Genomic DNA, 8,962 nt, shown 5'->3' on the forward strand with positions numbered 1-8,962 from the left:
CCTCCTGAAGGAGATTGTATGGAGTGTTAGGAGGAGAGGCTGTCTTAACAGAACTGCTTGCCTCTAGTGTCTGAGATGCTTTACATATCATTGTGTAAAAAATGTCAGAATATCTCTTTAAACTGTAAAGAAAGAAAGTTTTTGTGAGTTTATTCTAATCTTATACAACAAGACATTTACAATTTAATCAACAGCCTCCTCTATCAGCCAGATGGAGAAATAAAGAGAAGTTCACATTTTTGTGAACCTTTTTCACTCCCTTCCTGCCCTTGTATGGTTGAATTTAAAGCATTAAAATTATGTAGAGAGGAGAACTTATGTTTTGTAGGCACTGAAAATTATAAAATTGGGCTTTTAAAAAAAACACAAAATTATGAATAAAAATTGAATATAAAATAATTTTTAGAATGAGAAGTAAAACTATAGGAAATTACAATCTCAAAATCAAATACCACAAACAGTATATATTTAGAAAAAGATACAGTATTTCAGTACTTATTTCCCTGACACACTTCTATAATACCTTCTGTTTCTATGTTCTTTGGCTCATAATTTTTATTTCTTCATATGACAGTAAATTTGTTAATACTTCCTATCTAGAGAAAATAAAGATAATTTGGTCTTTACTCCTAGCATACTTGACAATTTTTTTTTTAATATTCCTAGTTTATTTTTAGGAATGCATGAACATTTTTAGGATTAGAGTCAAATTTGGGAATTGTTATCAAGTTACTCTCTGCTACAAGATTTCATTATATTTCAAGTTTTCTTATTCTATAACCAATTCTAAGCATTATGAACTAAACGCTTAACACATTTATTAAGTCTGTTATTTTCCTTTTGTTGTGTAATAAATTATGATGAACTTTGTGACTTAAAACAACATCCATTTATCTCATAGTTTCTGTATGTCAGAAGTCAGGGCACAGCTGAGCTGGATCTCACAAATCTGCAATCATAGAGTCAACTTACACTGTGGTCTTCTCTGAGCCTTGAGGGTCCTCTTCCAAACTCATATGATTGTGGCAGAATTCATTTTCTCATAGCCATAGCCCTCATGACAATTTGCTCCCTCAAGCCTGGGTGAATCTCTCCAATCTGAGAAAAAGCTTAAGCCTTCTTTTAAAGAGCTTACCTGATTAAATTAAGCCCACCAAGGACAATCTCCCTATTGATACACTCAAGCTCAAACTGACTAGGCACTTTAATTACATCTGCAAATCTCCTTCCCTTTGCCATATAATAAAACAATAACAAGAATGATATCTAATAAAATCACCAAGGACATAGAAGAAATAAAGAATAAGCAAACAGAGATGAATAACACAATTACTGAAATTAAAAGCACTCTAGAAGGAATCAATAGCAGAATAACTGAGGCAGAGAAACGGATAAGTGAGCTGGAGGATAGAATGACAGAAATAACTGCTGAAGAGCAGAATAAAGGGAAAGGAATGAAAAGACTTGAGGAAAGCCTCAGAGACCTTTGGGACAATATTGAATGCACCATTATTTGAGTTAAGGGGTCCCAGAGGAAGAAGAAAAAAGAAAAGCAATGAGAAAATTTTTGAATAAATTATAGTTGAAAACTTCCCCAACATGGGAAAGGAAATAGTCAATCAAGTCCAAGTTGCACAGAAAAAGTCCCCTACAGGTTAAACCCAAGGAGACACACATCGAGACACATATTAATCAAGCTAACAGATATTAAGCACAAAGAAGGAGTATTAAAACAGCAAGGGAAAAACAATAAGTAACATACAAGGGAAAACCCATATGATTAACAGCAGATCTTTCAGCAAAAACTCTATAGGCCAGAAGGGAATGGCAGGATATATTTAAAGTACTAAAAGAGAAAAATCTACAATCATGATTACTATACCCAGCAAAGATCTCATTCAAAATTGACAGAGAAATCAAAAGCTTTATGGACAAGCAGAAATTAAGAGAATTCAGCAGCACCAAACCAGACTTGCAACAAATACCAAAAGGGACTTACATAGCCAGTAAACACAAGAGAAAGGAAAGACCTACAAAAACAAACCCAAAACAATCAAGAAAATGTCAATAGGAACATACGTATCAATGATTAGCTTAAATGTAAATGGATTAAATGCACCAACCAAAGATACAGACTGACTGAATGGATACAAAACTAAGACCCATATATACGCTGCCTACAGGAGACCCACTTCAGACCTAGAGACACATACAGACTGAAAGTAAAGGATGGAAAAAGATATTCCATGTGAATGAAAACCAAAAGAAAGCTGGAATGACAATCTTTATTTCAGACAAAATAAACTTTAAAATAAAGAATATCATAAGAGACAAAGAAGGACACTACATAATGATCAAGGGATCAATCCAAGAAGAAGACATAACAATTGTAAATGTCTATGCACCCAACATAGCAGCACCTAAATACATAAGGCAAACACTAACAGGCATAAGATAAGAAATCGACAGCAACACAATAATAATAGGGGACTTTAACACCCCACTGTCATCATTGGACAGATCATCAAAACAGAATCAATAAGGAAACACAAACCTTAAATGAAACATTAGGCCAAATGGACCTAATTGATACCTTCAGGACTTTCCATCCAAATGCAGAATAATACACTTTCTTCTCAAGTGCACATGGAACATTCTCCAGGATAGATGACATCTTGGGCCACAAATCAAGCCTCAGTAAATTTAAGAAAATTGAAATTGTATCAAGCATCTTCTCTGACCACAATGCTATGAGACTAGATATCAACTACAGGAAAAAAACATCAGAGAACACAAACTCATGGAGATTAAACAATACATTACTAAATAACAAAGAGGTTACTGAAGAAATAAAAAAAGAAATCAAAAGATTTCTAGAAACAAATAACAATGAAAACACGAATATCCAAAACCTATGAGACTCAGAAAAAGCAGTTCTAAGAGGGAGGTTTATAGCGATACAATCATACCTCAGAAGCAAGAAAAGCATCAAATAGACAGCCTAACTCTACATCTAAAGCAGCTGGAAAAAGAAGAACAAAAAAACTCTAAAGTCAGCAGAAGGAAGGCGATCATAAAAACCAGAGCAGAAATAAATGAAAAAGAAAAGAAGGAAACAATAGCAAAGATAAATAAAACTAAAAGCTGGTTCTTTGAGATTAACAAAATTGACATACCACTAGCCAGATTCATCAAGAAAAGAAACGGAGAAAAATCAAATTAATAAAGTTAGAAATGAAAAAGGAGAGGTTACAACAGACAACGCAGAAATACAAAGGATCATAAGAGAATATTATGAGCAAGTATATGCTAAAAAAATGGACAACCTAGAGGAAATGGACAGGTAGTTAGAAAAGATCACCCTCCCAAGACTGAACCAGGAAGAAATAGAAATTATGAACAACCTAATTATAAACACTGAAATTGAAACAGTAAACAAAAATCTCCCCCAAAACAAAAGCCCAAGGCCAGATGGCTTCAGACGGGAATTCTATCAAACATTCAGAGAAGAGCTAACGCCTATTTTCTGAAACTCTTCCAAAAAATTGCAGAGAAAGGAACACTTCCAAACTCATTCTACAAGGCCACAATCACCCTGATACCAAAACCAGGAAAAGACAACAGGAAAGAAGAAAATTACAGGCTAATACCACTGATGAACATAGATGCAAAAATCCTCAACAAAATTCTAGCAAACAGAATCCAACAACACATTAAAAAACTCATACACCATGATCAAGTCAGGTTTACTCCAGGGATGCAAGGATTCTTCAATATATGCAAATCAATCAACATGATACACTGTATCAACAAATTGAAAGATAAAAACCATATGATCATCTCAATAGATGCAGAAAAAGCCTCTGACAAAACACAGCATACATTTATGATAAAAATGCTTCAAAAAATGGGCATAGAAGGAACCTACCTCAACATAGTAAAGGTCATATATGAAAAGCCCACAGCAAACATTATTCTCAATGGTGAAAAACTAAAAGCTTTCCCTCTAAGATTAGGAACAAGACAAGGGTGTCCACTCTCACCACTATTATTCAACATAGTTTTGGAAGTCCTAGCTACAGCAATTAAAGAAGAAAAAGAAATAAAATAAATCCACATCAGAAAAGAAGAAGTAAAACTCTCACTGGTGCTGATGACATGATACTATACATAGAAAACTCAAAAGAAAATATCAGAAAATTACTGGAGCTAATCAGCAAATTCAGCAAAGTTGCAGGATACAAGGTCAATACACAGAAATCACTTGCACTCCTATATACTAACAATAAAAAATCAGAAAGAGAAATTAAGGAATCAATATCATTCACCATTGCAACAAAAAGAACAAAATATCTAGGAATAAACCTACCTAAGGAAACAAAATACCTGTATACAGAAAACTATAAGATACTGATGAAAGAAATCAAAGACAACATAAACAGATGGAGAGATATTCCATGTTCCTGGGTGGGAATAATCAATATTGTGAAATGACTATACAACCAAATGCAATCTAGAGATTCAATGTGATCCTTATGAAATTACCAATGGCTTTTTTCACAGAACTAGAACAAAAAATTTCACAATTCATATGAAAACATAGAGAGCCCAAATAGCCAAAGCAGTCTTGAGAAAGAATAATGGAGCTGGAGGAGTCAAACTTCCTGACTTCAGACTATACTCCAAAGCTACAGTCATCAAGACAGTATGATACTGGCACACAAACAGACCAATGGAAAAAGATAGAGAACCCAGAGATAAACCTACACACCTATGGGTACCTTATTTTTGACAAAGGAGGCAAGAATATACAATGGGGTAAAGACAGTCTCTTCAGTGGTGGTGGGAATACTTGACAGCAATGTACAAAAGAATGAAATTAGATCATTACCTAATGCCATACACAAAGATAAACTCAAAATGGATTAAAGACCTAAATGTAAGACCAGAAACTATTAAACTCTTAGAGGACAACATAGGCAGAACACTCGATGACATAAATCAAAGCAAGATCTTCTATGACCCAAGTCCTAGAATAATGGAAATAAAAACAAAAATGAACAATTGGGACCTAACTAAATTTAAAAGTTTTTGCACAAAAAAAGAAAATACAAACAAGGAGAAAAGACAAATCTCAGATTGGGAGAAAATAATAACAAGGGAGACAACTGATAACGAATTAATTTCCAAAATATACAAGCAGCTCATACAACTCAATACCAAAAAAACAGACAACAGAATCAAAAAGTAGGAAAGGGACCTGAAGAGACATTTCTCCAAGGAAGACATACAGATGGCTAACAAGCACATGAAAAGATGCTCAACATCACTCATTATCAGAAAAATGAAAATCAAAACTACAATGAGATACCACCTCACACTAGTCAGAATGGCCATCATCAAAAATTCTACAAACAATAAATGCTGGAGAGTGTGTGGAGAAAAGAGAAGGCTCTTGCATTGCTGTTGGGAATGTAAATTGATACAGCCACTATGGAAGATGGTATGGAGACTCCTTAAACAAGCTAGGAATAAAACCACCATATGACCCAGCAATCCCACTCCTAGGCATATACCCTGAGGAAACCAAAATTGAAGAAGACACATGTATCCCAGTGTTCACTGCATCTCTGTTTACAATAGCTAGAACATGGAAGCAACATAGATGTCCATCGACAGATGAATGGATAAAGAAGCTGTGGTACATATATATAGTGGAATACTACTCATCCATAAAAAGGAACGCATTTGAATAGGTTCTAATGAGGTGGACGAAACTAGAGCCCATTATACAGAGAGAAGTAAGTCAGAAAGAGAGATGTAAATATTGTATACTGACACATATATATGGAATCTGAAGAGATGGCACTGATGAATTTATATTCAGGATGGCAATGGAGAAACAGACATAGAGAACAGACCTATGGACAAGGTAGGAGGAGAGGAGGGAGGAGGGAGGTGTATGGAGAGAGTAACATAGAAATTTACAATACCATGTGTAAAACAGATAACCAATGGGACTTTGCTGTAAGACTCAGGGAACTCAAACAGGGACTCTGCAACAGGCTGAAGGGTGGGGTGGGAAGGGAGATGGGAGGGAGTTCTGGGTGGGAGGGGACATAGGTGTACCTATGGCTGATTCCTTTTGATGTATGAAAGAAAACCACAAAGTTCTGTAAAGCAATTATCCTTCAATTAAAACAATTTTTACAATAATAAAAAGAATGATATCTATCATCTTATAGATCTTGCAAGGAACAGGTGGCAAAAAAAAAAAAAAGATTTGTTGCTGGAGAGGCACATATGGGTTTGTGAGAATATTAAATATTTTTTTTAAGATGAGAAAGCTTGAATATTTTAAATGCTGGGAGGGAATTAGAAAGAAAATCTTGAAAAGTCAGACCAAAGTTTGTATGATCAGTGGGCTGAAGTGCCAGAGACTTCAGACAGAATACTGTGGGTAAAGCGTTTGGGCAGAGGGGTACCATTTCAAAGTAAGAGAGACACCTTTTTTATTATTATGGGAGAGAACTTAACTATATGTGTAAAACAGAAATGTTTTACCTAGGATGTAGAAAGTTGAGGAAGATTCATTTTATGATACGAATTGTATTTATGGTCACCTGCTATGACTCATCAAATGTGGTAGGTTGGCTATTTTAGGAGAGTCCATACTCAAAGGAGATATAAATGATATATTGTAGAAATATGAAAAAATTTTCATTCACCATTTCATTTACTCTTGATGCTAAAAGCCACAAATATATGGAGGCAAACTTCTATAAGACTGTATGATTCATATGGCTGGATAGAGTCATATTGTCTTCTGGGGATTATGGTTTAAGTAAGGAAGAGTGGGAAACATAGACATGCATTGGTTTGAGGGATGTAATGAAGTTAAGGTGCCCTCAAGGGTTCCCAAAGAGGAAGGTTTCCAGTCCACCTGTATAATCCAGCTTCACAAACCAGCTCTCATTCATCAGTGCACATGTCAAAAGCACTCTGTTGTCAAGCTGTAGGCCCATCTACTGAATGTTCCTTGTATGTCAGGGACAGTAATAACAGGTGAGATTAAAGAATATATGGAATGGCCCCTATCCTTGAGGAACTTATACTAGTAAAGAGTTAAAAACCAAACAATATTCATGACATTGTAAATATTGCTATTGCAAAATTGTGTACAAAATACTAAAAGAGGAAGAAGACAAATAAATATAAGGTGGAAAATCTTTTAAAAAGTAAATGTGACATTTACTGAGTCCTGCAAGTTGAGTAGGCTTTTGCAAACTTGAGAAAAGAATAATATATATATGAGAAGAAAATATTAAAGTGAGTTCATTATGTCTGATGTTTAGAAATCTTGGGGTAGTGGTGGGGATGAGGATGAAAATTTCCTGGAAGCAGTACTGTAGATGGCCACAGAAACCTTGATTTTCACTTGTGGGTCATGGTGAGCTATAGAAGGTCTTGAAATAGAATAGCAATCGAATCCAAATGTGTGTTTTAGAATGATTGCTTTAGAGAGCTTGGAGTGGTAGGAGCTCATGGGTAAAGGATATATTTAAGAAGTTATTCCAACCAAGTTGGTGAGAGATTATGAGAACCTGAACCAGGATAGTAACAAGGCAACTAAAAAGAGGTGGTTGAATGTGAGAAATATCTAGAAGTCAGGATTGATGTGACTTCATATATCAGTCAACTTTGACTAGCATAAGCCTTAGTACAAAGAACCTCACAATTTCAGTGGCTCACAGGAACAAAGCCTGATGAATGGTCCACTGTGTGTTACTTGTGGTTCAGCTGTCATTCCAACATTGTGGCTCTGCTCTTGCATACAAGTGGATTCAGGTCTGCTCCCATGAGTTGTCTCTTCATTCTGAAACTTGTGTCTGCTTCACATTATGGAATAAAACCTGAAAGGACAACTACTATCTGGTATGTCCAGGGAAGAAACAAAAGAAGACATATCATGTAAATATATTTAGTTTTAACTAGGATATAACTATCCACTCACATTTTATTGGTCAAACACGGTCACATTGTTATGTCCAAAGTCCACAGTGTGGTGAAGTATCGGAAATACACTCTGGCTAAAGGTTAGCATAGCAAGAGTGAGAGAGAACAAGTAGTCAACAGACAATATACACTAAGGCTCTTGGGCTTCCCAGGTGGCACAGTGGTAAATAACCTGCTTGCCAATGCAGGAGACGCAAAAGACACAGGTTCAATCCCCTGGGTCAGGAAGATCCCCTGGAGAAGCAAATGGCAAGCCACTCTAATATACTTGCCTGGAAAATCCCATGGACAGAGGAGCCTGGCTGGTTATAGTCCATGGGGTTGCACACACGCATGCACACTTGGAAATGAGCTACGTGAGAGCAAACTTTATAGGGCAGTCACATCTTAGGGAAAAGAAGATGTATTAACTTCAAATATTTAAGAAAGGTTTTTGTGAAGACCTAGGTGAAATCAATAATAAAAATAACTTGCTTTTCCCATTTTTCTCTTTTGTTCTTTTTGTAAAATTTGAAGAACATGCCTTAAGTGAATTAGTTGCTCACAGTAACAATCTCTGGTATAAGATCTTGTCCCCTTTATCAGAGCAGATGGTTCTGTTCTGGTGATGAAAGCTTTATGGCTGCTAAGTTTCCAGGTTCACACTCAAATACTTGGCTCACAAAGTCATAATAGTGAGAGATTTGTGATTTTTTTAAAAAGTTGTTTTAGCTATCCTTTAATTTTCCTCACGTGCATGTGACTACATGATAGAGAAAACTAAAGGGCTAGAGTCAACCATATCAAAACATGTCACCTAATAACTGAAATTCAGAAGTGAAATCTTTCCCTCCACAATACTCAACAACCAAAAACATTTTGGCTGCTGACTTACAGCTATTCAGAATGGTCCAGAATCTTGATGAAAAGCCATATACTTTGAATCTTTATTTTATTTTCATGGGCA

At 35.6% G+C, this 8,962-nt stretch overlaps 1 gene segment (V, D, J or C); it reads right to left on the reverse strand.

Moving 5' to 3' along the window:
- The window catches only part of LOC145512631 (T cell receptor delta constant-like), a 488,648-nt gene that overhangs the window by 380,858 nt on the left and 98,828 nt on the right, over positions 1-8,962 (reverse strand).

Source organism: Giraffa tippelskirchi, chromosome 7 (genome assembly GCF_054371585.1).
Source record: "Giraffa tippelskirchi isolate mGirTip1 chromosome 7, T2T-mGirTip1v1.2.pri, whole genome shotgun sequence".
NCBI lineage: Eukaryota > Metazoa > Chordata > Mammalia > Artiodactyla > Giraffidae > Giraffa > Giraffa tippelskirchi.